Source organism: Pezoporus occidentalis, unplaced genomic scaffold (genome assembly GCF_034315485.1).
Source record: "Pezoporus occidentalis ecotype Australia unplaced genomic scaffold, CSIRO_AGI_Poc_V1 ctg17, whole genome shotgun sequence".
Lineage (NCBI taxonomy): Eukaryota > Metazoa > Chordata > Aves > Psittaciformes > Psittacidae > Pezoporus > Pezoporus occidentalis.
In genome coordinates, this window is record NW_026913531.1 from 1,932,634 (window position 1) to 1,960,376 (window position 27,743).

General features: G+C 40.0%; 1 protein-coding gene across 4 annotated transcripts in view; it reads left to right on the forward strand.

Moving 5' to 3' along the window:
* The first annotated feature begins 5,523 nt into the window (after positions 1 to 5,523).
* The window catches only part of CNOT2 (CCR4-NOT transcription complex subunit 2), a 91,471-nt gene continuing 69,251 nt past the window's right edge, over positions 5,524 to 27,743 (forward strand). For 3 of the 4 annotated variants that reach the window (XM_062613724.1, XM_062613723.1, XM_062613722.1), the window contains exon 1: positions 5,524 to 5,718. The gene's annotated coding sequence lies outside the window, so the exon portion shown is untranslated. The remainder of the gene's footprint in view (positions 5,719 to 27,743) is intronic. The other variant, XM_062613725.1, reaches the window with a different exon arrangement.

The window sequence follows — 27,743 nt, forward strand, 5'->3', positions numbered from 1 at the left end:
TTACCTTAAATACTGAGATTGCTTTCCCAAAGCTGCTGGTTATACATTTGCCAATCATATTTTACAAAGCCATTGTAATAGCTCTCACATGCCAGCATAACTTTTAATGATGACCATCTTAAACACTTAAGTTTATGTTTTTATCAATAGGGACTGCAGCTTAATGGAGAGACTCTCCTATGTAGCATGTATTCATAGTAACCGTATCAGTTAGTCACATGGGAAAGTCATGCCAAAAAAGTCTACAAGACCCAAAATAAAGGCAAGCCCTACAGGCTTGGAAAAGAGTGGCTGGAAAGGCACCTGGTAGAAAAGGACCTGGAGGTGTTGGTTGAAAGACGGCTGAATATGAACCAGCAGTGTGCCTGAGTGGCCAAGAAAGCCAATGGCATCCTGTTTTGCATCAGAAATAGTGTGGACAGCAGGGCTAGGGAAGTGGTTGTCCCCTGTACTCAGTACTGGTGAGGCTGCACCTCAAATAATGGGGTCAGTTTTGGATCCATCACTACAAGAAAGACACTGAGGTGCTGGAGCATGTCCAGAGAAGGGCAACAGAGCTGGTGAAGGGTCTGTAGCACAGGTCTTAGGAAGAGTGTCTGAGGGAACTGGGGTTGTTTAGCCTGCAGAAGAGAACACTCAGGAGGACCTTATCACCCTCTACAACTACCTGAAAGGAGGTTGTAGCAACGTGGGTGCTGGATTTCTTCTTCCAAGCAACAAGCAACAGGACAAGAGGAATTGGTCTCAAGCTGCACCAGGGGAGGTTTCGATTGGATATTAGGAAAAATTTCTTCATCTGAGGATTGTCAAGCACAGGAACAGCTGCCCAGGGAAATGGTTGATTCACCATCCCTGGAGGTGTTCAAAACACATGTAGATATGGCACTGAGGGATATGGTTTACTGGTGCAATTGGCAGTGCTAGGTTAACGGTTGAACTCAATGATCTTAAAGTTTTTTTCCAACCTAAATGATTTTATGGTTCTATGATTTAGTAGGTTCAAAGGAGAAACAGCATGCCTGGCCAGGCGGCTCTCCAATGACCACCAGCAAGAGTGCCACTGACTGCACTCTTGAGAACTTAGGAAGGATTCCCCTGTCACCACTGTCATAACTCCCATCTCTCCATGGATAATCTTGCTTGGGAATGTCAGTCAGCACCTACTCTGCCACTTGCTGTGCTTCTTTAATACTTTGTCTCCTCTGGAAGAACGTATTTCCTCCTGCAGTATTACCCTTTGTCTTAAGAAATACTCGAAACTGCTGCTATCTCTAGCTCTTGATTTATCCTCTCATTTACTAGCACTCTGGCAGAACTCTTGAGTTGCTAGCAGCAGCGTGAAGCGTCTTATTTTTGGAAAATCCACATTTTAGTTCCTGTTTGGGGTCATATTATTTTCCAGAATTGGCAGATTTCTTTTTAAACTTGGTAATTTTTTTCCCCTGATACTTGGTATAATTAGCACTAAATCAGACACTGAAGGCACTAAAGCAGAAGGCTGAGATAGGGCTTCCTGATAGTAAAAATATGAGAGACTGAGATAAAGATACTTCTGTTCCCAGTATCCCCTCCTGGAAAATACAAATCCAGCAGATGAGAGGCCATCTGTGTGGGTACCTTGTGATGCGTTTTAACACTAAAACAGTAATGGAGCTGCACTTATAGGGCTTCCCTTGCCAGCAGCCATCCCAGGAAATCCCCTGTAGGAGTGAAAGGATAGATAGGGACAGTGCCATGGAAACAGCTGAATCTTCCTTTACCTTTCCTAAATAAACTAGAAATTAGAGGCTAACTTGCAAAATTCAAACTAACTAATCAAGTCCTCCCAAATCTAAGTATTTTGTGCTCCATTTTAGTGTAATAATTAAGAATTATGAGAAAATACAGTAAGAAAATGAGAGACATTACTGCTTTTATTAATGAAAAAGATGTTTTAACACTTCTTTGTGGTAAGATCTTTAATATCAAATTTGGTGTACACTTTGACACACCTTTATCCTTGTGTTTTAGAAGTATTTAAAAAATCAGATAGACCATTTTTATCTGCTATGTTCTTCCAGGGCAAAGATTAATGCAGAGCAGTGCTGCAACCCTACAGCTTTCTTCCAAGGAAAGCAACTGACAGACTTCAGAGCTTCATGCAGCAACAAAGGTATCTGTGAGAAGCTGCTGCTCCCAAGTCAGGACTCTCAAGTAGCTGCGAGTTCAGCAGAAATGAGAAAACCCTGCCTCCTTCAGAAGAGGTATTTCACTGTTTTAGCCAATCAAATGCACCATGCAATCAGGGGGCACTATCTTCTGGTTCAAGATGTTTCTTCTAAGGGACTTAAAGCCTAATTTTAGAAAGAAAAATACAGCTTGTTTCACCATGACTGAGAAGCTGCTAACCCTTGCTCTAGGTGATTGTACTGGATTTGTTTTTCCTGAGAAATACTGGGACAATCTGTAGGTGGAAGAAGAAAAGAGCCTTGCTGCACTCCAACACATTTTTGTTTAATTTAAAAACTTACAAGGTTGGGTATTCACCATGTTCTGCCTGCACTCATGATAAGGATGGTGGTCTTACTACAACTAATTTAATTTTATGTTTTGGTAAAGTGGAACACCCTAACTGTGCCCTGCACATACTCTATGCAATTCACCTTCCTCCCACTTCTGCCACTGCATTGCCCACATCTATAGGTAACACTGTGAACAGAGACAAAAAGGATCCACAAATAAGCTAGAGCAAAGGTTCAGAAAAACTGCAGTGAATTTCCAGTGAACACCCAGAGCCATTACAGTAAAGCACTGGGGGATTCTGACCACGTGTCTCTCTGAATGACCTGTTCCCAAATTTTCCAGTCAGATGCTGTAAGGTTTTAGACCCCTGTGGACTTCAGCAGAAGCAATAGGCAGGTGGAAATCCAAATGGCTACTACATGAATATCATGACTGCTATAGAACATTATGCACATTAAGGCCCTGGCTTTCACAAAGATTAGGTAGAAGACTGTGCTGATTGACTTTAACAGCACCACATGAATTGCTGACTGCATGGGACTGCACATGCAGTCACCTGCAAAACATGTTTTCTGTAATAGCTGCCATCATATATCATAGTTCCTTCACTTGTGCTGTCAGGGACAAAAATTTGCATGTTGGCTCCTGTGGGCGTTCTTATATTGATTAAAAACTGATGTGTGTCAGCCTAGTCTGTGAAATAAGTCAAGGGGAAAAGAATAAGAGACCATTGATTAAATGAGATTAGAAGTAACAAATGTGTATCTATTTGTAGAGGTCAAACCACACAATATAAGGTGCAAAATGGATTGGGAGTGCCCGCACATGATTAGCAGCTGTTGAATTAAATGAGCTCAGGACACCTCTTTAATTAAGCAGGTGAAACTATGTGAAACAAGCCTCACCGTTGTGGAAAAACACATTGAGCAGAAACTAAAAATAAACAAATATATGAACACATACATGACAATGCATCTTCTTTAGCAGCTTCAAAGGTTATTTTTAAGCATTAAAATGCTAACAGCTTTCACTTTCTTTAAGACAACAAATGAGGAAGTCAAATACACACCTACCATAGCCAGAGGGACAGGGCTCCTGAACTAAACAGAGTTTTAGGCAGAAGGGCAAGTTAGATCTTTTGTAACTGAATTTACACACATTGTGATTGCTAGTTAGGTTCTTATACTAAGCTTACCAGTCAAAGACATGAAAACCCATTTATTTTCATTCCCTCGCTCTGATGAACTATACAGGCTTCTTGTCCTATAAATGTTAATTAATTTGCATGTAAACTGTACTTTTGTACAGAGATGTGGACACATCTGTTCACATCTGTGTCTCTCACTTGATCTCTGTGCACAGAGAGATCAGTCCACAGAGATGCAGTAACAATGACAGGTGCTTAGTTTACTTGCATCTTATCATTGGGTATCGTAAATCTTAAATTACATCTTTTAGGGGAAAGTAACAAAAATCAGCTTTTGAAAAAGAAACTGAAGACCACTTAAGTGTAAAGTGAGGCATAATGAAGCGAAACATTTATGAATGTATGTAAAAGTGTCAATGAGACTATAGAAAGCTCGTTCAGTGACAGTGAAGATTAATAACATTCACCACTTTTCAGTCTGAAAGTGCTGCCTTTGTCATGTGGTGTAATCTTTGATTTTTCAGACTGAGCAACGAAAGTACTCCAGAAATTCATACTCTACTCAGACTAGGATGTCACTTATGGTGAGTTTTAATGGTTTGTTTATACCAAATGTATGAGTATTTGAATGACAAAGGAAATGTTAAAATATTGGAATAACAATACTAACAAAATATCAATATTGGAATAACAATATTTTCCTGGACAGAGCATATAGACATTCATTCCCATGCCATGGCACCCATGCTCAGCACACAACTGCACTGCACAAGAAGGTGGTGGCAGCAAGAAACCGTCTTGTGTCCTGCCTTAGACGAAAGACTGTGTTCTCTCATCTCCAGAACATGTCTACATTGACAGATGTTACGTGTCTGTGAAATTATTGGCAAAACCATGCTACTTCTGGCAGAGTGCAATATGCTTATCTTTCTGAATTTTTAAGCTTTGTGATGATTTCATAACAAAGTCGAAATATCATTGGTGTTCCTGATGAAGCAGAGAAGTCAGTCCACAAATAATGTGGGTCTCGATCCTTTAAACACTTGTGCACAGGCATAGCTTTAGTACTGTTGATAATTTGCATTATGAATGTTTTGTGCATCAGCATTTGATGTACTGAAGCCACTGTTAAAACACATATGTTCTCAGGGTTGATAAATTAAAAGTCCAGTCGCGTTATCTCAGTAGTGCTTTTCCATTCTGATAAGACACAGCAGAAAACGGAGCCCGCTGCTACCTCACGGACAGAGAAAACACCAACTTTCACACAATTTGCCCAATCAGCAGGGTACCTCCTTACCCAGATCCTCCGCAGGCGAAAGCTCAGCCTCCACTGAGGCCAGGCCGCGCCTTCTGTGCTCTGTAACTCAGGGAGCGGGGACAGGCTAAGGACACAGGGGATGGGACACCCCCTCAGGACGCTGAGGCGCAAACTGGGGGACCACGGCCGCCCGCCCAGGGTAGGTGTCCACAACCCCCCGGCATCCCTGGTGGCTCCTGCCTCAGCAGGGGGAGAGAAGGGCCGGGAGCACCGCTGCGCCCAGGCCCTGCTCATCCTACACCCACTGACCGACCCGGCCCGGCCCGGCGCACCCGGCCTGGGCGCCGCCTGAGCCGTCCTCTCCCCTCACAAAACGGGTTCTGGGCCGGGCCTCGCGCACCCGGCCCGCTGCGCTTCTGCCAGCGCCGCCGCCCTCGCCTGCCCTAGGCCTTCGGAGCACTGCAGGGCCCGGCAGCCCTATGGCCTACGTGACCCGCCGCGGGCCCGGCTGTAAGCGCTTGGCCGCGTCTCTCGCGGGAGGCGGAGTGAGCGCAGCCGAGCAAGTCTCTCTACTCCTTCTTCCTCCTCCCCGTACCCCCGTGCGCCGCTGCCAGCGGGGCCGCTCCGATCCGCTCCCCGCCAAGCCGTGCGGCTGCGCTTGCCCACGCCCCTCAGCACTGCCTGCCGGGCCGAGCTGCGGCGGGGTCACGGCGGCGGCGGCCGGGTCAGAGGGTAAAGGTTGGTCCCCCAGCATCCTCCTGCTGGATACTCAGCCATCTTGGATCCGAGGGACAAGAAAATTCATGCGGTGAGTCCGGTCCTGGCCAACCCGTCCCCGGCCCCCGCCGCTGCACCGGGACCTGCCGCCGTACCGGCCGCGGGCCGATGAGGGGGGGCCGGGAGGCGGCGGGGCCTGCGGAGGGGCCCTGCGGGTCCCAGGGCCGTCCCGCCGGGTTTCCGTTTGCTTTTGTCTCCGAGGGGGAGCGGGGGGGACGCGCGGCGCCCAAGCCGGGAGCGCAGCCTCAGGCCCGACCCGGCCTGCTGCCTCCGCCCTCCTCCGCGGTCGCGGGCGGCGGCGGCCGCCGGGCGCCTCTCCGGGGCCGGTCGAGGCCGCGGCCCAGCCGTGCCTGCGCCCCGCATCCTCCACGGCCGCCGCTGGCAGCTCGCCCTGCGGCCCGCTCGGCCCGCCCGGGACGGTTCCTTCCCGCCGCTGACTCGCCGCCCGCCCCGGCCCGGCCTCAGGCCTAGCGGAGGCCGCCTCCGCGCTTCCCCCTCCTTCCTCCCGCCGAGCCTGTCTCCGTGCTGTGGCGGGGCTGCGCTTCCGCCAGGCCCTATTCCGCAGCCTCCTTCCGCCGGGCGAGGGGTCGGGGCAGCGAAACCTGCCACCCACTGCCGGGGCTGCCGGCGGTCCCGCTCCGGGGCGGTCCCGGGCTGCGCGCCTCGCCGGAGTGGCCTTGCGGCCTGCTCCGCTGGCCGTCGGGAAGGCCAGGAGTGTAGAAAGGGGTGAGAGAGGGGTGCTGCTGGCTGCTTTTATCTCGAAATATATCTATATATGTTTTGCCTGTGCCTTTTCCACTGCCCTCCTGGCCGCCGGTAAGGCGGTGTATAAACAGGTTCTGGTTTTCCCTCGGATGTGTTTGTAAAACAAACTTGAAACGGCCCGAGCTGCTTTCGCTGAGCGCTGCTCCCGGCGGAAGAAGCTGGCCTTCCCCTGCCCGCCGGGTCGGCGGTATGGAGCTTTGGCGTGAACCTGACCTGGGGGTTCAGGTGCAGGCTGGAGGAGGAGGTGGCACAGGGTGACAGGTTAGGGACACCAGTGTGGTGGGGAAGGGTGTAAGCGGCAGTATTTACGCTGTAGTTAGTGTGTGTGTGCTCCTGACAGAAACAAGGTTGTGCTTATAGGTGTCATAGGTTTAGCAGATCTGTTTTGGGGTCAGTTTTATACGTGAAGTTACATTTAAGTTTGTTTTGGAGATTTTGTAATATGAGAATATGAAAACATGCTTGTGTTAGATGTGGATCAGCAACTTCTGATCCACATCTAACACAAGCATATTTTCATTTCTACTGCGAGTCTGTTTTCTTTGGGAAAAACTTGTTTCCAACTTTGTGCTATTTTTATCCCCAGGGGAAGGTAAGAACTTTTTGTCTCCTTGTATATTTATGCATGTGTGTGTGAAGGAGATATTCCTGTGTGCCTTCACGGCAGTAACATCTGGTGCTGGTGGCTGACTGCTAGTCTTAACTCTTCAGCTGGGGGAAGGGAGTTTAAGATGATCAGGCCTGCTGTCACATCAGTCAGTGGAAACCTTTATGTTTCTTGAGGTTACATGTTAAGACTTGTAAAGACCTGCAAGGGCAAAATAATCGTTTAGGTTTATATTGCGAAGGCATCTTTTCTTGGACCTGGAACAATAGTTGTGTGTGTGTATGTACTTTGAGTTCTTTTACAGTGGCATAGAACACAGCTCACAAGATCCAGTTTTATGATCCTGGAGACTCTGTGAGTGTCCAATGCCTTCTCACCCTCCCTAACTTCCACTGTTATTTATGCTGAGAATTCAGCTGACATGCTAAACTTCAGGGTGTCAACTGCTTCTGATTTTAGGAAGGGATTTGAATACTCACTATCATGAGCTGACTGACATGACTTGCAAGTCTATTTCCCTTTCACTTTCAGGAAGTTGTTGATAATGCTTAACAGTGTAGTAGCAGATAAACCTTGTCTACATTTCTCTTCAAGAAACTTAATATTGCTGTCAAAGTAGTCATTGTTATTGTAACCTGTTTGTTTATGTGTCAGTAAAATGAAAGCAAAGGCCTTGGCTAAGAACTGAAAATAATTAAAAAAAAATCCCTGGAATTTATAAAAAAATCTCTTTGAATTCTCTTTGAAAGAATCTACCTTTAGAGAATTGCTATTCAGTGGAAAAAATTGGGCAGTTACCATGTGCTGAAGTTTGATGCTAAAAACTGGCCCTATAAGTGGCTGTTTGCGCCTGAAGATCTTGGTCTGTACCTCAGGTCCTTCATATGAAAGTTCTGTGTGCTCACAGTGGAGTGGTAGCTGTCAGGAAGCATTTCTCCTGCTATTTACAATACTTATAAATGCATTTCTGTCTACATAGAGTTTAGTTCTGAAATTAGAAATATTGCATTTTTAGCCTCTGCTGTAGCTTGTGAGTAACATTCTTCTAAATTTTTGTGTTGATGCAGGGGTCTGTCTGTTGTGTAGTAATTGCAAAGTTGTAACCACATCATAGCTTTGAAGCCGTCTGGTATCATAACTTTGTTTATTCAGAAATCTCTTGCTCCTCGTTATTGACTCAAGAAGTGAACACAGCTTGAAAATGCATCATAGGTGAATTAAAATAGAGGTTTCTTGCACCTGGCTTTCTGGCTTGATCTGGAAAGTTAAGAGAAATGCTGAATTGCTGTTTTGTTATGAGGTAGTATAGAAAGTGCACCTAAGATTCCAAGTACGGAATTTTCTAAAGTAAGGAGGTGCTTGTATTCAACTTTATTTTTGTGTTTCCCCTAAAAATTGTAATGGGCTTGAATATAGATTTTTAAAAGGTACCTTAAAAAATGTGTACAAAAAAAAAAAGATCTAAAAAATTCTTGAATTTTTGGAGGAATATTCGCTGTATTTGTTGAGAATATTTCTAAATGTGAGCTTAGATAGAAAGTTCTGTGCCAGCTTATATAGAAGTACAGTACAATAGTAAGTCAAAACAGTATTATTTGCCACAGATTTAAATGATTGCTCTCTAAGTGATACAGGCTTTCCCATTTTTGAAAATTATTATTAGTACAGGGTCTGCCTCAATTACAGTACTTGTTGTCAACAGCCAAGAAGTTCAAGTTAGGTTAACTATACTTCATCTTGGCTTTTGAGGTATCAATAAATAAAAATGTGTATGTAAACATTCTTCTGCATAACGGAGATCTGCTAATATTTTTGCTTGAAATTTATCCTGATGTCTCAAATATGCTGTACTGAGCCATTCAAACCAGCCTCTTTCAGTTGTGTTCCCTGAACAGGGTTTGCCTTTCCCTCCCCCACCCACCCTTTTTATTTATTTATTTTTTTTATTTCCAAATATATGTTAGTACATATGTTCTGTTTGTGTGTTGCATTGGACTCCTGACCCAGGTTCCTGTGAAATCACATGTACAACTGAAAGTTTGTGGGTAGTTTCATTGACTTAAAAGCACCTACTTGCATGTTGACACTTAACTTTGTGTGTGAGAGTCTTCAGGATGGGTGCTGTATATTAACAGCTAACTGTGCTTTTATTGAGCATTGTAACAGCTTAGGAAGAATTGTGTCAAATGGAATTACTGCACAGTAGGATGTTTAAAATTGTCCTTACGGAATTATTTTTTTGTTAGAGAAGGTGTGTGTATACCAAACATGGTCTCTGCTAATCAGTAAGAGATTTCTGTGTAGGATTTAAAATCTTTGTGTCTTTGTATCAGCAAAAAATAATAAAAGGCAGATTGCTTTTAGTTTATATTTTATCTTTCATTTATAAATCTGTGCTGAAAATGAAATATTTATATTGTGGTAGTGTGTACTATCTCAGCTTCTGGTCTGCTTGTGAAATAGACCCTAAATGAAGGTGTAAATGGTGCTTGCCCAAAGAGGTTACTGAGCCCCCCTAATTTGTCTTGAGGTAGCGTTGGTTATCATTAGCATTACAGAAAAGCGTGCATTATTTTTTCCCCTTGACTTGCATGCTCTGCTATCTGACCGCTCTTTACACTGCTCATCTGTTTAATTTCACAGCTCTCCACATTTCTTAATGAGGATTTCTATCAGATTATGGTGGTGGGTTAAAACTTGGTTATAACTGAGGCTTTTTTTTCAGACATATCCTTCTCTTTTGAGGAAGATGTGTCTGAACCCATGTTCTCAGTGTTGAATTGCATTGCAAGAGTTGTTGGTCAGAAATTTATTAATAAGTAAACCATTGTTTCATTCTGTTTTCTTTTGATTTGGATTTGTTTTTTGGGGGGGAATTTTTAAGTGTCATCCTGTACCCCGTGTTTGCTGGGATTCTTTTCTGTTTCAGTGTGTACTTTGAAAATACTTCAGAAGTTCATTAAAGTTCTGTTTTTAATTTTTTTTTATACATTTGATATTGATGATTGAATATAGTTGGCTGAGGTCAAGTTATTTGTAAAAAGGTATATTTATTTAAAATGAAAACTAGTATAAAATTCTTGTGCATTTGTGGGAAGTAAAATAGACACCCCTACTTCGTATTACTCTCTCTGAGCAGAGAGCAAAGAGCAGTAATCCAGTGGATTGAGCATAAGCATAAGAGCTGGAGCATGCTTTCTGTCTTTGGGTTACCTGCTGAAGAGATGGGTGACTGGGTAAGTCATTTAACCAATTTATAGCCAAATTCTAGTCTGTAGTAAGAAGATAATGCTTTCCCATGTTTTACTTTCATGGTTCAAGGCATCTGTGGAACTAGATACCAGTAGCAGTTAACATACATAGTCAGGGAAAGCAATTTTAAAAACCTCAAAAGGGTCCTATACGAAATTCAGTGGGTGGCACTTGCGCTGTTTGTCCTTACGTTTCAGAATTGTATGTCCACAACATTTTCATTGCAGTCTAAATCTGTGTATATTTGGAAACCATAGCAAGGGCTTTCCAGACACAAAAAGAACCAGTATGTCTAATTCCATTAAAACAACCACGAACTATTTTAAATTATAAATTGTTCATGTTTAGATTTGTAGGCAATTCTTGGCAAGCAAATTTTTCTAAGCCTGCCTTTGTAACACAGACAATACTCATGTAACATATCTCTTCTATCTAAGGGTTCTAGGAAGATGCCTGGCCTAGTGCAAAATAAGTAATGCTTGTGTCAGTGGCTTGTATACTTGTCATACAGTCTGTATGACTGCATCAGGTTGGTTGGTTTTTTTTCCTCTTCCAGCCTACTAAAGCCTTGCATTCTTTAAGGTAGACTCGACTATTCTTTGTAACTATTTTCAATGCATTTTTTTTTGTTGTTGTTCTAATTGTGAAAACTTCTTGCAAAGGAAGTATTACAAGAGAATTATAATGATGGAAAAAAGGTCTGCTGACCTGCCTTCTGTTGCCCTACTGCGTAGGGGACTTGTTCGGGTATACGGTTGGAGTCTTTCACCATTCAGAAGTAGTGCCATTGTGAGAAAGTACTTGTTGCATGTAAATATATCTAAGAAAAAAAAAGCAGGAGATGGCTGTGAAGTGGGCATTTTATGTAATGAATAATTAGGCTAAAAGATGCATAGAAGGTCTTCCCTTCTTTGAAGTTCATACCATGCTTTGTGGTGTGGAGAAGTGGAGACCTGAAAGATTTTCAAAAAGAGATCAGCTATATGCAATGTCAGCTTTTGAAAGACTGAACTGATGAGGAGCAGTTCTGAATGTTAGAAGCTGAATGTTAGAAGAAGAACCTGTAAAACTGTTCACAGTAAAAAAAACTTTTTAGATGAGGTATTTGATTAGTTTGTTGCAGTGGCAGTACTGTTCTGGATACTTTGCTGTGTGGTACGTTTGTCAACATATCAAAAGCATCATCAAAAAGTAGAAAGGTACCTTAATGTTGAAATCTCAATTTTGGATGTGGATGTGCATTTCTAGGAAGTTGATTCTTCAAGATCAAATTGATTAGGATCAGCATTATATATGAGAATGTCTTTTTGTGTTGTGGTGGAGGTTAAAGAAGATTCATGTCCCTGTGCTATTGTGATGTGGAGGTAACTTCTTTCTTAAGAGCTTTTTGGAACTTTCAGACTGGTATATTTTGGGCAATAAATACATTATTTGTTTTCCCCTTAATTCACAGAAGTTGAGTTATATAAGAACATACATGTTGTGGGACATCCATGATGTAACAGGAAATTTCCAAATTTCTTGGAAAGATAAAATGTAGTTTTCAGAAGGGCACCAACATCTTGAACTTTCCTTTCCTTGGGCAGGTGTGTATTCTGACAACCAGCAGTATATGCTTGATGGAAAGTAGTATTTTCAGAACCGTTTAATTAGGAATTTGCAAGTGGTTGATATTAGCTGTAGATTGAATTTCAAGCCACTGTTTCTTAAATGTGCCACCAGGCTGAATTTGTTTTTCTAGTAATAGCTCAATAAGTCTTGAAAACTGGGGTGACCAAGTGTATGTCTGGTTGGAAGCCAGGAGTGAGTGGCTGAGAGCAGGTATCTTAACTGCCCCTTAACTGCAGCACATGTGTATTCCATCATATAACTGGTGGACTTTTCTATACTCATGAATATGTGCATCTGCAAAGCTGATTTTTTTAAAACAAAACACTTGGAGAAGTGTGTTTTAAAACTTGGTTGACTAAGTGTCGTCCGCAGACCATGCTGTTAGTGTACTTAGCAAATAGCCTGAAGAGAAATACCATAGGCTGCAAGTGAATGAACAGTGGTAGTAAAAATCTGTTGATAGTAGATTGTGCTTATGTCTGTATCTACAAGAAATAAAGGAAGCCACTCTGCTGAATTCAGGTTGGGTTCTTTTGAAGAGCAGTGTGACGCGTGATGAAGTTAGCTGTAATTTCTTAAAAACTGGTAAGAATGAGAGGAACAGTGAAAATTGCAGATTGTGAGGGAAGAACAAAGTTAAGTCTAGGCAAATGCATGCTGGATTCATTCTGTGGTATCTAGTACTGTTTTAAAAAGCAAACACCTAGGAAGCTTTGGTTCACTTTTTCTCAGGAGGTGTGATTTATGAGATTGTTTGGTTTGCCTGTCCTTTCCCAGTAAGTGTGTATATATGTGTATGTATATATAAAAATTTAAAATACGTGAAGTATATATAGGTAACCTAACTTTTGAGTTAAATCAGGAGGTAAGCATTTAACTGAATTTATACTTTGTATTTATATATGGAAACTTAAATCAGCAAGAGGAAGTAAGACTCAAGTTACGGTCCTACAAACCTCAGAAAACTGTGTCTAGCTAGAGGAAAGAAGCTGAAATAAGTGCATCATCTTGGAAAGGAGATAGTCAGCCCGGATCTAATATGTGTTCTGCAGGATGGCAGCTGGTCAGGCAGCCTGTGAACACAGGCAGACTTCCCGTGTCTGCACCACAACTCTTTTCCCTGGACCAGGGCAGGGGAGAATCATGAAGAGATGTGGAAAAGAAGGAAATTGAGCATTATCATGGTGTGGGAGAAGTATTAAGAAACAAAAGAACAGGTCTGGAAGAAACTATTTCTTTATTAGTTCTGCTGCTCATAGGAAAGAATATGTCTGCATTTATGATTAGCAGTGCAATTTCCTTTTTTTTTTTTAATGGATGCAAATTAACTTTCTTAGTCTCAGATGGTTCAGTATTTTTGGGGATTAGCAGGAGAGAACTCCAGTCTGAATCAAATCTAATATTCTGCTCCAGCTGAGCAATTGTTCTTTGTGCACATTGATGTAACTGTCCATGGCTCTGCAACAGATTCCAGTGCAGTACTTAATTTTGTAATGTGCTTCTAAAAATAAGTGCATAGTCTTATGTAACGCTTCTTGTATTGTTAGCACCTAGAGGCTTCATCCCCACTGGTATGAAGCAGAATACATCCTACATAGTTCTTGATTGTGGGTATTTACATCTGAAATATTTTCCCTGTTAGCAACTATGGCCAAACAGCATCTCTGCTTGTTTTAGGAATATCAAATATCATATTTGCACAGTTAGGTATGTTACTCCTCTGCATTTGCAGAATTTTAGAGTATTAGTTTGGCATATCTTAAGGAAACAACAGTTTGAAAGCACTATGTAATGCAGTGGATACTTGTTTCTCTAATTGAAAAAACCTGGTGGGTTCCGGCTCACAGGTACATGGACTTTCTCAGAGACCTCTTGCATAATTTGACTCTGCTCTGTAACTCTAATAGTTCTGAAAGCCTGTGGTTGCTGCAGATGTGAAAGGGAGATGTTAATTGCGTTAATGCAACTTTGAGAGCAAACTTTAAATATGCTTGAAAATAAACCACTTTTTCAGTATTTTAGGTGACATTTATGATCAAATTATACTGTTCTCTTAGCTTTTGTACACATCTTGCTGTAGTCTTAGCAATGTTTTGCTCTTTTGAATGTAACTTTTCTCATACTTTTTGAATTCAGGCTACAAGATAACATGTTAAATAATAGGCTGCATCATGTCTTACTCGTGGGTTAACACCCGGACAGAACAAACCTGTCATATGTAAATAATTTAAAGGACAGAACTTGGATTTATTAAGAATTATAGCTTCATTACAGAGTAGTTTGGTTCTCATTTTTCACAACTTCTTGAAGTAGGTGCTTTATTTTTATGTTAGGAGCAGAGCTGAAATATCTAATATTTTTGATCTAGAGGATCAAAAGTTGAGAGTCTTGAAATCCAAGGCCAAAACAGATACATCCTTTGTTGGTTCTGTTACTGTCCTTATAAAAGTTAAATTTTTGTAGTGTTGTTTCCTGCTATCCCATGTGCTTCATTTTACAAGGTCCTCTTTCCCTGAGGAATCCTGTGGTTCAGTGAAGAGTGGATTCAAAGCGATCTGAGGTCTGAAGAAGTAGATAGGTGCTTGTAAAACTAAACAAACAGGTAGTGACTTCGTTAGGTCTCAGCATTAAGAACAAGTGAGATTTTATAGATGCTTTCAATGATTGCTGTATCTGAACAATTGAAATGATTTAATTTTCTAGCAGTGCTTAGGTCAGGTATCCAGTACTTTGGGGTGGGGGAAGTAGTCAGCCCTCAGACCTCTTTGTCAATCATAGAGGTCATTTTGAAAGGCTGAAAAATTTGTAAACATCAGTATTTATGACACCAGAAGCCCTGTATGAGGCTTACTCTTGTCCTTCCTGAGGCCAAACAGCGTGTATCTGTATAGATCGATAGAGATGTGCCGTTTCTATATGAATAGGTTTTGCTTCTAGGATGGACTTGGGTTGTGCAGTGGGAGAGTGGGTAGCAACAGGAGGTGACAGCCTGCAGTAAGGCCTGTTACCCTGTGCCTTCTTCCTTTGTGGATCTTAAGAAACTCTTGACCCAGCTTATGTACTGGGACGGACACACACCCGCACACACACCCACACTCCCACACCTCAAAGCGCTGCACCACCCTTCCTGGAGGCCTGGGGGTAGTACCATCCTCTTATCCTCACCATGAGGAGACAATCCCTCCTGTTCTTGGGAAACTGCTGAGTATGCAAGTGATGAGGAGCAGGATGTCAAAAGCAAGTTTGTTGTTACTCAGCTTTGCCTTGTGAATAGCAGTGGTTTGTGTTTTTCTCAATTCTGGGCTCTCCAAAGAGCCCTGGGACGCAGCTGGAGCACTGTGGTTCTGGGGAAAGGAAGGACATTTGTCTGCTGGCACTGAGGGACTCCCAAGTACCATGTTCTTGGCATAGAAAGGCTGGGACTGTGCCCTAGCCAAGGTGGAGCACGCACGCACCTTGGGTAAGCAACGTAAGGAGCAGGACAAGGACAGGGGAAGCATCCCAGAGAGGAAGAGCCTGTGCAGGCCAGGCCATGTTCTGTGTTTGGTTTGTCAGCCCTGGCCTAGCCTGTTATTAATACTGCGTTTACAGAGGAGAAATGAATTGTTTTCATAGTAAATATGTTCCACTCTTCTGTTTGGTATTGTTCCCTCTTATTCTAGAGTAGTAATACAGGGAGCCAAGTGCAAGAGTAGCACATCAGTTGTATCTTTCACTGTTCATGTGCCCAGTCTTATTTTTAAGAGTGTGTTCTAGAGTTCCCTCACCACAGCTGTTTTTTGTCCTTCTGTCCACTGGAAAGAGAAGACTGCTAATATCAAGGAGGCCCTGGTGGTTGTTGGCATCTTATCTCTTGAGTCTTCTTGGCCTGGTTTGAGCACAGCTGTGTCAGGAAACTGTTGGCATCACAAGGTTCGCGGGGGGTGGGTTGGTAGGAGGGAGGAGTCTTATGGAAAGAATTTCCTATTTAATTTTGTGTGAAGAGCCGCACACACTTTTTACTGTCAATGCTCAATTGTCCTGTTAATATAATTTAATTTTGTGAAATTAGTGATTATCTTGCACTCCTTGTATCACTTGCTTTTTATGAGAAATATTAGATTTTTGTAGAAGATCTGTAACCCTCCCTTTTCCTCTCTATTTAAGTAAAACTTTGAATTTTTATATCAGGCTTATTTAGTGTCTGCCTTTCTGACTTGCAGCTTGTGGAGTGAATGGATAGTCTCATTGACTAGCGCAGGGTCAAAATGACCTGACATCCCTTTAATGCTGCCCTTGCCATGTCACTCCATTAAACTGTGTGGGTGTGTTTTGATCCTTCTGAGGTATGGATGTTTTGGTTGTGAACATGTTTTCTGTGAAAACTCTTAGTCACTAATAATTGTAGTGCCACTTTGAAATGTATCTGTTACTGCTTTTACAGGAAAGGAAAAAAAGTGTGTAGAACTGCGAGAGAATGACATTTCACTAAGAAGGTAGACTTCTGAAATTGTTATGCATGAAGAGCATTTAAAATAATTGTCAGTGTTGAACTCTAACACTGAAACAGGAAAGAAAAAGTGAAAATGGTCTTGCAGAATTAGTTGCTCTCGTGCTTTATAGTGTAAAGCCCATACAACATACCAAGTTTTGCCTTGGTTAACAAAAGAAGATTCCCTTTGGTGGTGTGTTTCTTCTCTCTGAACGCAGTGTGGTTCTGCCCACATTATCCTTTTTTTCCTCTTCTTTTTTCTCTCTCTTTCCTCTGAAAAACCACTTAGTGTTTTTCTCGCAGAGGTGACAGGGTAAGGGTGCTGTATTGCAACAAGATGGATAGCCACTGGTAGAGTGGGTTTGGTTTGGGTTCCACAGCAAGGTCTTGTCCTTCGCTGGGAACCTGACCAGGTCCTCCTCCTGTCAGTAGCCTGACCTCTGTGAACACTGTCAAACTGGGAAAATAAAATCTTCAAAAAAACCCAGAATTACTGATGGCTGGATTACTGATGGAAATATGTCCCTTAAGTAAGAATGCAACTCTTAGTGATACTTTGTAATTACAAATCTGTAACAAGGAGCTAATTTAAATTTCGGTTGATATATGAAGTGATAGTATGTATAATAGTGATAAATATAATAGTGATAATAGTCTATGCAACACTGCTGAGGTGGTCATATCCTTCACACATTAATTTTGTAATATTTCATTTACATTTTTTGTGATAATCAAGTATGCTTTGAAATTTTAACTATTAAAAGTTGGTTTTTTTTTTTTTTTCATTTAGCATGAGAAACTTTGAATTGGGTTGCTATTTAAATTTGGAGAGGAGCAGCTATGTTCCATCAAAGGAAGGATGAAGACATTCCCAGTTTCAGTGTAGGCACACAATGCTGTGAATTTAATTTTATCTGAAGACAGGATTTTAGATAAATGCAGAACACTTTAGCCTCTATTGTCTCCTGTTCTTTCAAAATACCACTTTTTTCTACCTTATATATTCTTTTGGTTTGTCTTTTTTTGTCCCTGTACTTTTCTTACTCTTTTTCATTTATTCTTTCACTTGGTTTCTGTGCTTCCCCAGCAATTTAAGATTGCAAAGACGAGATTTGGGTTATCTCATTACCTGTTCTTCCTGATGCTTAGTCTTTGTATTGCTGTGTCATAAACTTGTCTCATTTTCAGTTCATAAACTGAGAGGGATGTAGGTCAACTGTTTATATGAGCATCTTGAAGTTCTGTTACAAACAAACCCCTCCCTTACTCAGTACATAAACCTCTGCTTCAGTAACTTAAAATAGCATACTCAAAGCAATCTGAATTTAAGAAATGGTGGAATGAAGATTTTCTTTCCTGTCTTAAGTCAGGTTCTATTTGCATATGCCTGTTATGTAGCTTTTTGGATCAAATGGTGCTTTTCCTTGAGGACTCTGGTCTCTTTAGACAGGATGCATGGTGTTTGCTCACTGAGGTTTTTCTTTTTTAATTTATATATATAATTTGGATAGCATGTTCAGGTCATGCTATCCAAAATTATAACTAAATTCTGGATTAATGTTTTCTCCCCAGTTTCTTCATTACAATTTCATGGAAGTGATTTATAATATGTTTTTGAAGAAGTTATATTTTTATAATGCCTCACTAAGGAGGCAGCCGTGCATTACAAACAGAGAAACTGAGGCATTGGCTTAATTCTTCATAACACAAATACCTTCCACTTTATCTGCAGCATAATGGTTAATGCTTCTGTATAGACTCTTGAAATATTTGGAGTAGAAGGCACTTGTGAAAATCTGTGTGCCTCTCCCAGAATTATTGGGGACCAAAAAAAAAGACAAACCTTAAAAGCCGTAATACGGGTTTACTTATGTGGCATTTAAGCATCTTAGCTAGACACATTGTTTTCTTTCTAGTCTCTGTGTCATTAATTAGAAGAGATAGAAGTTCATCTTGACACTTGTCCTTGGCCTACTGGCTATTCACCAAAAGGAGGGAATCTGGAAATTTTGGGACCAGGGTCTGAAGCTCCACATGCTGTACTGGTTGGGTCTTTGGGACTCTCCGCTTTCCCATCAGCATCTTGCACATGTCTCTTTCTGCAGTTTTCTTTTTCTGTTCCTATTCTGAACTCCAATTCCTCTTCTGGTTTCCGCTTCCCCTGTGTCCTAACTATCCTCCTGATGGCACCCAACTGATTTTTAAGTGAATAAAAGTATTTCAGTTCTAGGATTAAGTGTCCTTAGCTATCCTGTGGCTAGGCTTACATCCACACCATCGCATAGAAGCCTCATGCAAGAGGGTGAAATCCTGTACAGTCTCGGTGTTGCATGTGAGTGGAGTGGTGGTGCAGAGCCTTACCAGCTGAAGGAAACTTGAGCCAGGTCGTCCTTGTGAGGGTATGCAGGGCCTTCCTAAGAGTGCCTTTCTGAGGCAGTGTGCCCTGCTTGTTAGTGTTGCACAGCTTTCAAGTGCTAGAGTATCCCAACAGATGAGATTTTAAGATGTTTTTACCTGGGGGGAGAATATTTTCCTGTTTATAGACATTCAGAAATGAACACAGCATTTTACCTGTTTAAAAAAAAAAACAAACAAAAAAACCAACCCAACAAACAAACAAAAAATTAAATCTGAGGAGTTCTGACTGAGAAGTGGTGGAAAGAGGTATTTGGGCATAAAAGGCTTGTGCATTCTGTAATTTGTCCAAGTAAATGAGTATTGGGTCTTAAAAGCAATGAGTAGGATTATCCAACACAGCATTGTTACTTCCTGTGCTGCCTGTAACAATGTAAATTGCTCTTAAAAGTAAAACCGAATCTGTATGTTTTTCATAACTTTTTCTTCTTTCAAAGTAGTACATTTGAAGGCAATTTAAAAGAAGGCCCAGATTAAAGTGTACTTCATGTACATGCAATTTATTTTGCAGTTCTCTGGAGTATAAGAGCAGTAGAAAATGTCTGGAAAATGCTTAGCCTAAAAGTGTTGGCTAAACCTCAGGTTACAGGATTGTTTTCAGAATTCCTAACTATAAAACATGATACAGTTTTCAAAGTGAGTTATCTGCCCAAAATTTATTTTGAAAATGACACTAGAGTTAAATGCTTAGAAAAAAGTTGGTTTTTTTGTGCTGTTTATTTATTTATTTATTTATTTCTGAAACAAAGCTTCACTTGAGAGGAGTTGTAGCCATAGGAAGACATGAAAATGGGGTTAGCTGTAACATCATAGTCAAGGAGTGATTAACATCGCTACTTAACAAATAAAAAAAAAAGTTTGTGATGTAAATGAGGATACTTTAGTTGTAAGGGTATAGGAAGGATTACATAAGGAGGAAAAGGTTGAAACAAAAGAGAAAGTGTTACAAATGGAGTATTCTCACATGAGGTGAAGATTTTAGTTCTATTTGGTGTGTTCATCTACATTGAAACCATAATGAAAATAGGAAAGGTTCTATTCAGGTAATGTATAACTCATTTTCTCCTTTTCTTTGTATTTTAGAAAACCCAGACTCAAGTTATAAATCTTTGGCTGCCAATTAAAGATCCAGATTTATCCCATGTATCTTCCTCCACTTTAATTTCACCTCAAGCATTAAAATTCTTTCCTCTGACTTCAGCTGGCTAAAAGGTAGGCATCTACGCCTCTGGAAGTCCAGGGAAAGAAATGTAAGAACTTTGTATGTATGCTTGAAAACACATACATATACCAGAAATGAGCACTTACTTTCTGAATGAATAGGCATAACTGAAGAGACTACATGTTACTGTAATGTGTATAGTAGATCATGCAGTCAGTGTAAGTGCTGCTGTACCCTTTTCCTTCTTTTCAGACCATACTTGTGGCAATACACATACAGCAAATCTAGGTGATATGCAAATATGCTCTAGATAATGAACAATCAGTAATTTCCACTAGGATGGAGTTATAATGTGTAACTGACATTGCGAGTTACGCTTTAATTTCCAGGTAGAGTTTCTTTTCTTATTATGCAGGTCTTGTTTTCTGCCTGTAACCTACAGTTCTGGTAAAAATCTTCCAATATAAATAGGCAGTAGCAACGCTAGACTTCTGCTAATGCAAAAGAACCTAAATAAGTCTTGTATCAGTATAGCAGTTACAGTATAATGTATCAACAATTGTGAAACCTTTGAGTAATCTTCTTCTAAGGGGCGAGGGGGAAAAGAAAGAGGCATGCAACAATGTATAGTCAGTAGAATCCCTGTGGGATTATGCATTTTTTGAAGAGCTCCTCTGTGTGACTTTGTAAGCAGTGTTTATTGAAATCACAAATGAGAATGTGGTTAGCATATTTTCCTGTAAGGGATCAGTTCTGGGTTCATGTTTTCCTCTCCCCCCTCTGTCAGGCCTGTGCTGTGGTGCTTGTCCTTCTTGGTGAAGGGCCTGTATTGAATTATCATTTGTTTACTGGTTCTTCACTGGCTTCTTGCTGCCTGTTCCTCAGGCATAGTGCCTCTAGGATCTTTCCTCTTAAGTCTTCTTTGTCTGGGAAAATCAGAGTCTGCAGTTCTTAAAACTTGCTTGGATTTTTCTGACTGAAAAGTGTGATAATTTTTTAACGTATAATTTTATAATGATGTACAGCCTTTATAGTGTTAGTGCAAAGTTCTTCTAATTGTGTAGATCCCATGTGTGCACCCACCCTTCAGATGCATATGTAAATCATTGTCAGTTTTGACTAAAACTATGTTCAAGTTAGTTTTGTGCTTATTTTTAGACAATCAGAACAATATAAATTGGATTGGGTGTGTAGTATACAAAGTAGAAAGCTTGCAAGCTATGTAGTTTTTGCTCAGTTAATGACTTGGTGCCCTCTAATTTTGCACTTTAGATCTGTTGTGAGAAAACCCTTATTGGGCCACCATTCTAATGGTATTAAGTTAGCCCAAAGTACTGACCTTGCTTATAAAACTGTCCTTAAAATATGAGGTAGAGTTCTTGTTACCATTTCTGTATCCTAGAGACGTTCTTAATCAGCCTACGTTGTCTTTTGGGGGTTTTATTTTCTTTTTTTTAAATTGAAGTTTTATCTACGTCAAGTTAAGTATGTGACATACTCAAGACTACTGAGTTCTAATAGTGCTAAAATTTATCTTTTTTTTTTCCCTTAAAATTGGTTATGAAACTTGAGAACTGCAGAAATGTGCTTGGTATGGATGGATTTACTATAAACATTTACTGTGAAAACTTTATTCTTTATTTTTTTTTGGGGGGGGGGGGTTGTGGGTGTTTTTTTTTTTTTTACAGAAGAGTTCTGGATTAATAAGAAATATAATGGTAAAAATCTAATTTTCTGAAAAGAGGTAGATAAGGAGTTGTTTAAGGGAGCCCCCGTTAGGGCAGCGGAAGTATATTACTCCCATATACATCATGTAACTGACACATTAATTGTGCACTTCAAAGGAGTAAACTAGTGAAACAATTCCTTTCCTTTAGGCTTTTATCTTGGGATGTTTGGTCATAATTTAGGAATACTTTACGCTGGAAGAAATAGAGTATAAGTGGATTAATTGTGTTTAATTGAAAACTTTTTCTTAAAGGATTTTTTTACACTGGAGCCATGATATTAACTAGTCACTATACCAGTTAGAAAAGATGATGATCTTTCATACTTCTAGCTTATGTTTCATGTGGTTTGGAAGATTCTTGAGGGGCCAGTTGTTTTAAAAAGTGAAATTTCCTTTGTGTTAAGCATTAGCCTTGCTGGATTTAATTTCAGTATTAAAACCTATAGTTTTTCAATATTGCAGATAGTAGATTTCATGGAAGATACTACTTTTTTTTTTTTTTTTTCGTCCTTTCATCTCATTACAGAGAAGTCTGAAGATTTCTGGAATTTTTCTGATTTTTTTTTTTTTTTTTTCATTTCTGTAGTGAAAAGTATATTTTTACTCTTGATTTGCAAACATGGATTGCAATTTCCAGACTGTTATGGCGCCTGGTATGCATTACAAAATTGGGCAATCTCTTTTTATATATATATATATATATATATTTATTTATTTATTTTCAGGGATAATATAACCTGAGACTGTGGCTTTGCTATGTTTTGCATTCTTGCACTATTTTGTAAATGGTTCTCAAGTGAACTTGTGCCTTATAGAACCTTGTTATGTTGAAAAGTAAAATTTAGGATTGCATATTGAAGGATGCCTCAAAACATCTCAAACCCAGTGTCACTTTCATTAAACTAAATTAACAGTTCAAGTTTTTATCCTGAGAAATAGCAAATCACACCAGTGTAGCCTAATATAGTGCAGAAGAATGCCTGTGATATCACTTGCTATTGCAGAGGACTCTGATCCTCTGGATCAAGGTAGTGAGTAAAGGAGGTAACAAAATGAAATGCATGATACACTCTTAGAAATATCTCTAGCTTGTGGCCAGTACTGTTTTCTGTTTTTCAAAACACTGACAGTGTTTTCTGACTGACAGTACTGTTTTCTGTTTTTCAAAACACACATTTGTTAAGCAAGCACTTTGAATTACTGGGCTGCTTAAAGCTATTTGATGTACTTCCTAAATAACATCTTTGTTAACCCTTTAAGTAAAGAATGTCTCTGTTAAAACGTTAACAGACTTGACTTGGGCATTAAGTCTAGCTTTCTTCAGTTAGTCTCAGGGACCTTCCCATAGGGATGTCATGGAAGGTGATATCCAGATCCAAGGATTCTGCTGCTGTCTCTGAGTTAGGAGAGGGACAGCTGATGCTGGATCTCCTGTCTTGGAGATAAATGTCCTGGAAGGTGCTAGCATTTGATAAAGAGGTACATGATACATGACTAGGAGAGTGTCCCCTGAAATGCTGTTTAAGGGTTTATAAAACACAAGTCATTACACAGCTCTTCATTTATATGACTTCTGATTCCTTGCAGCTTGCCATTCCAAGGGTGTAGAGGAATAAGCTGTCTCCACGAATTATTTTTGCTTCTCTGCCTTTCTTAAATGCCAGTGTTACCATTCATAGCCTGCAAGAGGTGTTGTGTATAGAAAGAGGAAAGCATTAGATAGAGAGATTTGTGTGGGAGTGGGAACATAAGTGCGGGAACATAAAAAGCAGTTAAAGTCTTGGACAGTGTGGGCTGTTCAGGACAATGTCATGTTTTCCTCTCTTGGAAGTAAGAGACAGAAGCCATTTATGTAAGGTGATGGTTTCCACTAGAGTGATCTAAACCTATCCCGCTTTACTTCTGTGGTGTCAGCCTTCTGAGTGCAATGTCAACTGCAGAGCAATAGCTTTGATACAGCCCTGTCTGAGCAAACTATTTATGATCATCACTGCCACAAAGCACTTTGTGCCTCCCTTTTTTTTCCTTTCATTCATAAAAGCTTCCTACCTGCCAGCACAGGTACCTCTATGACAGGGAAATTAGCAAGTAAGCATAAACCCAGGAGATCCTGCCAGTCCATAAACTGGCTACAAAGTTGCTGTGAGAACGAGTGGAGAAGTTGGTTGGTGAAGCCTGCTCTGATAGATCTGGAAAGTTGTTTTTTCAGTATTCAATGCTAGACAGGCTTGGAAGTACTGCCTTAGACTCTAACAATTATCTCTGATTTCCAGCAAGGCAGCTGAATTAAGGAGAACTGCTACATCAGGGAAAGACAGGAACAAGTTTCTAAAGAGATATTTCAGGTAGCTTGCTGGGCTGTTTTCCAGCTTAAATGTCATCTAGGAAGCTATTGCTGTTCTTTGGTCCTTCTCACAAAATTAGATTTTGGAGGTCATAAATGGAGTATTTCATAGATGGAGCAGGATCCTGGCTCGCCAACTAATTTAAACTTGTCATTGAAGTAAGACGGGGTGTGTGCGTGTGTGTGTGTTCATGATGTGACTAATATGATACTTCATGGAGTATCCATTTGAAATTGCTTGAGTTGAGGTGCAAAATCCTTTTCTGTATAGGTTGCATTTTTCTGCAGCTGTCTGTAGTGAGTATACTTCTTCACATGACATTTCAGGAATAATTTCTGCGTTTTTGTTCTGCTTTGATACCTACCTAAAGGTGAGTATCATGTCAATAAGCAAATGTCTAGAAAGGTCCTGTTGCTTCCTCTGTCAGTATTACCTTTTTACGGAAGTCACTTGATAAGTTACTAGCTCAACATAGAAAAGGTCTGTTGGGACAAATGTGCAAAATGAGCTACGGTAAAGAAAACTTTATGGGGGAAAAAATTCAAATCTGTTATCTTGCATTCCTCTTCTTTTTTTTTTCTTTTTTTTCCCATTTTGTTTTTGTTCCGTTTTTGTCTGTAGGCCTGTCTTATTCAAAGGTAACTTTCTGATATATTCCTAATAGTCAAATTGCTTCTCAGCTTCTTTAAGTGTACTTGTTTCCAGGAACCAGACTTCTACCTTCCTAGTAGCAAGACCTAAGTCTGGCTCTTGGCTGCTGTAGGCCAAATGTCCATTATAATAGGCTTATAGAATTTATTTCTCTCGGAATAACAGTTTTTGTAGTAAGTTCTGTTTGTCTTACTTCTTAAACTTTAGATAGAGAAACAGAAGCTGCATTCCTTGCATTCTGTCCATAGGCAGGGAATGAAGGAGGGAACCCTTCTTCCTTTCAGTGCCTTTCAGTAAGTAAGATAAACCTGTGATTTACTCTTCTGTGTAGTAGCAAAATATGCTAACAGTATCCCATAATTTTTGTTTGTGTTTCTACTGTAAAATGGTTAAGGCCTATCCAGTGCTAGGAAATACTCAGTGCAAAATTTTAGCTTTAGAGACTCATTGATAATATGCAAAGGAAGGAAAAGTAGAAAAACTCGTATCACATTAATTCTCATTGTCAATCTTTAATAATACTGTCAGCCCCATTTCCCCTATTTGTTGTTTGTGGTGTGTAAGTGGTATTGTCCGAGACCCTTGTTGTTTTGTTTTTTTTTTTCCCTTGTCTCACTTCTTTAGGCTCTTGTCAGAAGTGAGTGAAAATGGATATAGGGTATGTCCCTTTTAACTCAAAGCAAACTCTGAGAGAGACATAATATTTAGTCATCTTTTAATCCAAACATAAATGTTTTGGGGTGTTTTTTTTGTGGTTTTTTTTTTTTTTTGTTTCAAATTTATTATAAGAATGTATTGAACTTTCCAAAAAATCGTTTTGCGTATTGATATTATAACTTAAGACGTATTCAGAAGTCCAGATATATATGAGAATGGAGATTATACCGGCATTAGTTTTTTAACTGACTTGTTGTGGAAGGTTTTCAAATACTTTGTTACTGTATCCTTATAGGAACAATTTTTAAAGGATGATAGGCCAGTAAATATGTAGCAAGAAAAAATTTAATATGAGGCAGCCTGGTGATGATACTATTGAGAAAACTTATTAAAAATGTTATATTTTTGTATTTAAATCCATGTAAATATCATTATCTCTAGCACTGACTGTGGAGCTTTTTTTTTTATCTTTCATTATGCATGCATATCTTTTAATCTTAATTACATATAGTCAGTCAAGAAGATCTCTGGATGCTCATTTCTAGAAGCTTAATTAATTTTATATACTGTAGGAGAAGTGTTTAGCATACATAGTAATATTTGTAATACTGAAATTTGATCGAAAGCCTAAAGTGTCCTAATGTACCTTCCCTTAAAAGAATGAGTTTTGATATAATGTAGAATAATCACAGCAGTACTCTTTATAGCTTCATTTATAAAAGTGCCTATGTAATGACACATTTTTAATTACAAGATCCTCGTGCTTTCAGATATACCTTAGTGCTTACTTTAGAAAAGGAGCTTTTTTTTTTTTTTCTTTAGCTATCATGGGAATTTTACTAGTGCCTTAAGAACTAATGAGTGGCATTGCTATTCTGGTCCATCAACAAATTAAGAGTGTGGAGTGGCATAGACAATACTGAAGCAATGATTTGACCCAAGGAATTCTTGTATTGTTGTCTGCAATAGGTCAAAAAAGAAAGGTTTGCCATTTAGCTCTTCTAGTTTAAGGAGCAAAAGGCTGAATAGTTTTCTTACTAGAAAACCAAGCATTTATGAGAGAGGAAGTGAATAAGCTTCATGTTGTTCCTGGGTACTTTGATTTGCCATTCAGAAATAAAGAAGGGTTTCATAATCGAAAGCAAAATAACCTGGACACTGATCAGCTGGAAGAGGTGCACAGATTGGTATACTGGCAGTGCTGTTTGGCTCCTTCCTATGAAGGGAATATAAAGTCTGGATGAGCCTTAGAAGGATTAATTGTAGCCATACTTTGACATGTTAAATGCAATCTAGATTTTTATAATTTATATATATATATAAAATTTATAATTTAGCTACTCTGCAAAGACTGAAATGCTTTGTCTGTTGCCCAGTTTGGAAATGTAAGAAGTAAAATCCAAATTTTAGTGTACCTATCTAAAAGACAGTTATGGAGGTAAACATTCACTTATGCTAGAATATGCTATGGTATTTAACATGAAAAACAGATTTCTCTTGAAGCTCATTTGTGAGGGTTATGTTATTACTGTGGTGTTGGAGATAACAGGGCTCATCCTGTGTTTTTCGCTTTGAAATTTTATTCCTTGCTGTCTGCTTAAGCAAGAGGAGGCAAAATTGAAGGGGAAGGGAAAAAATAAGGGAAAGGAAAAAAAATGGGGGGGGACGACTTAGTTTTCAGATCTTAATTTAGAATAAACTGAGCCCTGTTGGTGTCGGTAGGGTTCCCTGTGTGTAAAACCACTTGCATCTGGGGAGAGATTGCCTCCCGTCCCACTAAACATAGCTTGACTTCAGACATGAGTTTCTGATTTGACTTCAGTAAGGCTAATTGTGTGCAGTGTTTCCACTTGAGGAGAAGGTTGTGTAAAAAAGGAGTAGTTGAAGGGGCACTGCTGATTGTTTTAAGTTGACATTTTGAATACTTTACCATGAGGCCTTTTATTTATTCAAGTGCTCCCCCCCCCACTTGCTGATGTACAGTTTCCTGCAGAAACTCTTGCTTGTCAGCAAAGGTATCTTGCTAGTTTCTTCTCTTCCTCCTCTTTGTGCACGCTTTGCTGTCTGCTGGCTCTTCAGGGCAGGGTTGTTTCTGCTGTTTGTTGCTGTTAGATACTATAGTTGGTCTGGGTACACAGGAGTGCATGAGCAGTGCACAGCATCAATGGATGAACCAGAAAGTGGCAGCCAGAGTGAAATCAGTGATCTGCAAAGTGCTCTCAAACTAAATAAGCAAAAATACTAACAATACTTCAGGTAACTTTTGCTGGTGAGTCTGTGATTTATTTGCAAGCAGAGGTAACAAGTGCATAAACCACTGCTTCATGGTTCTAAAGTCTGCAAGGGGTCTTTATTGAAGTCATGTACTCTTGTATCTCTAAGGAGTGTGTG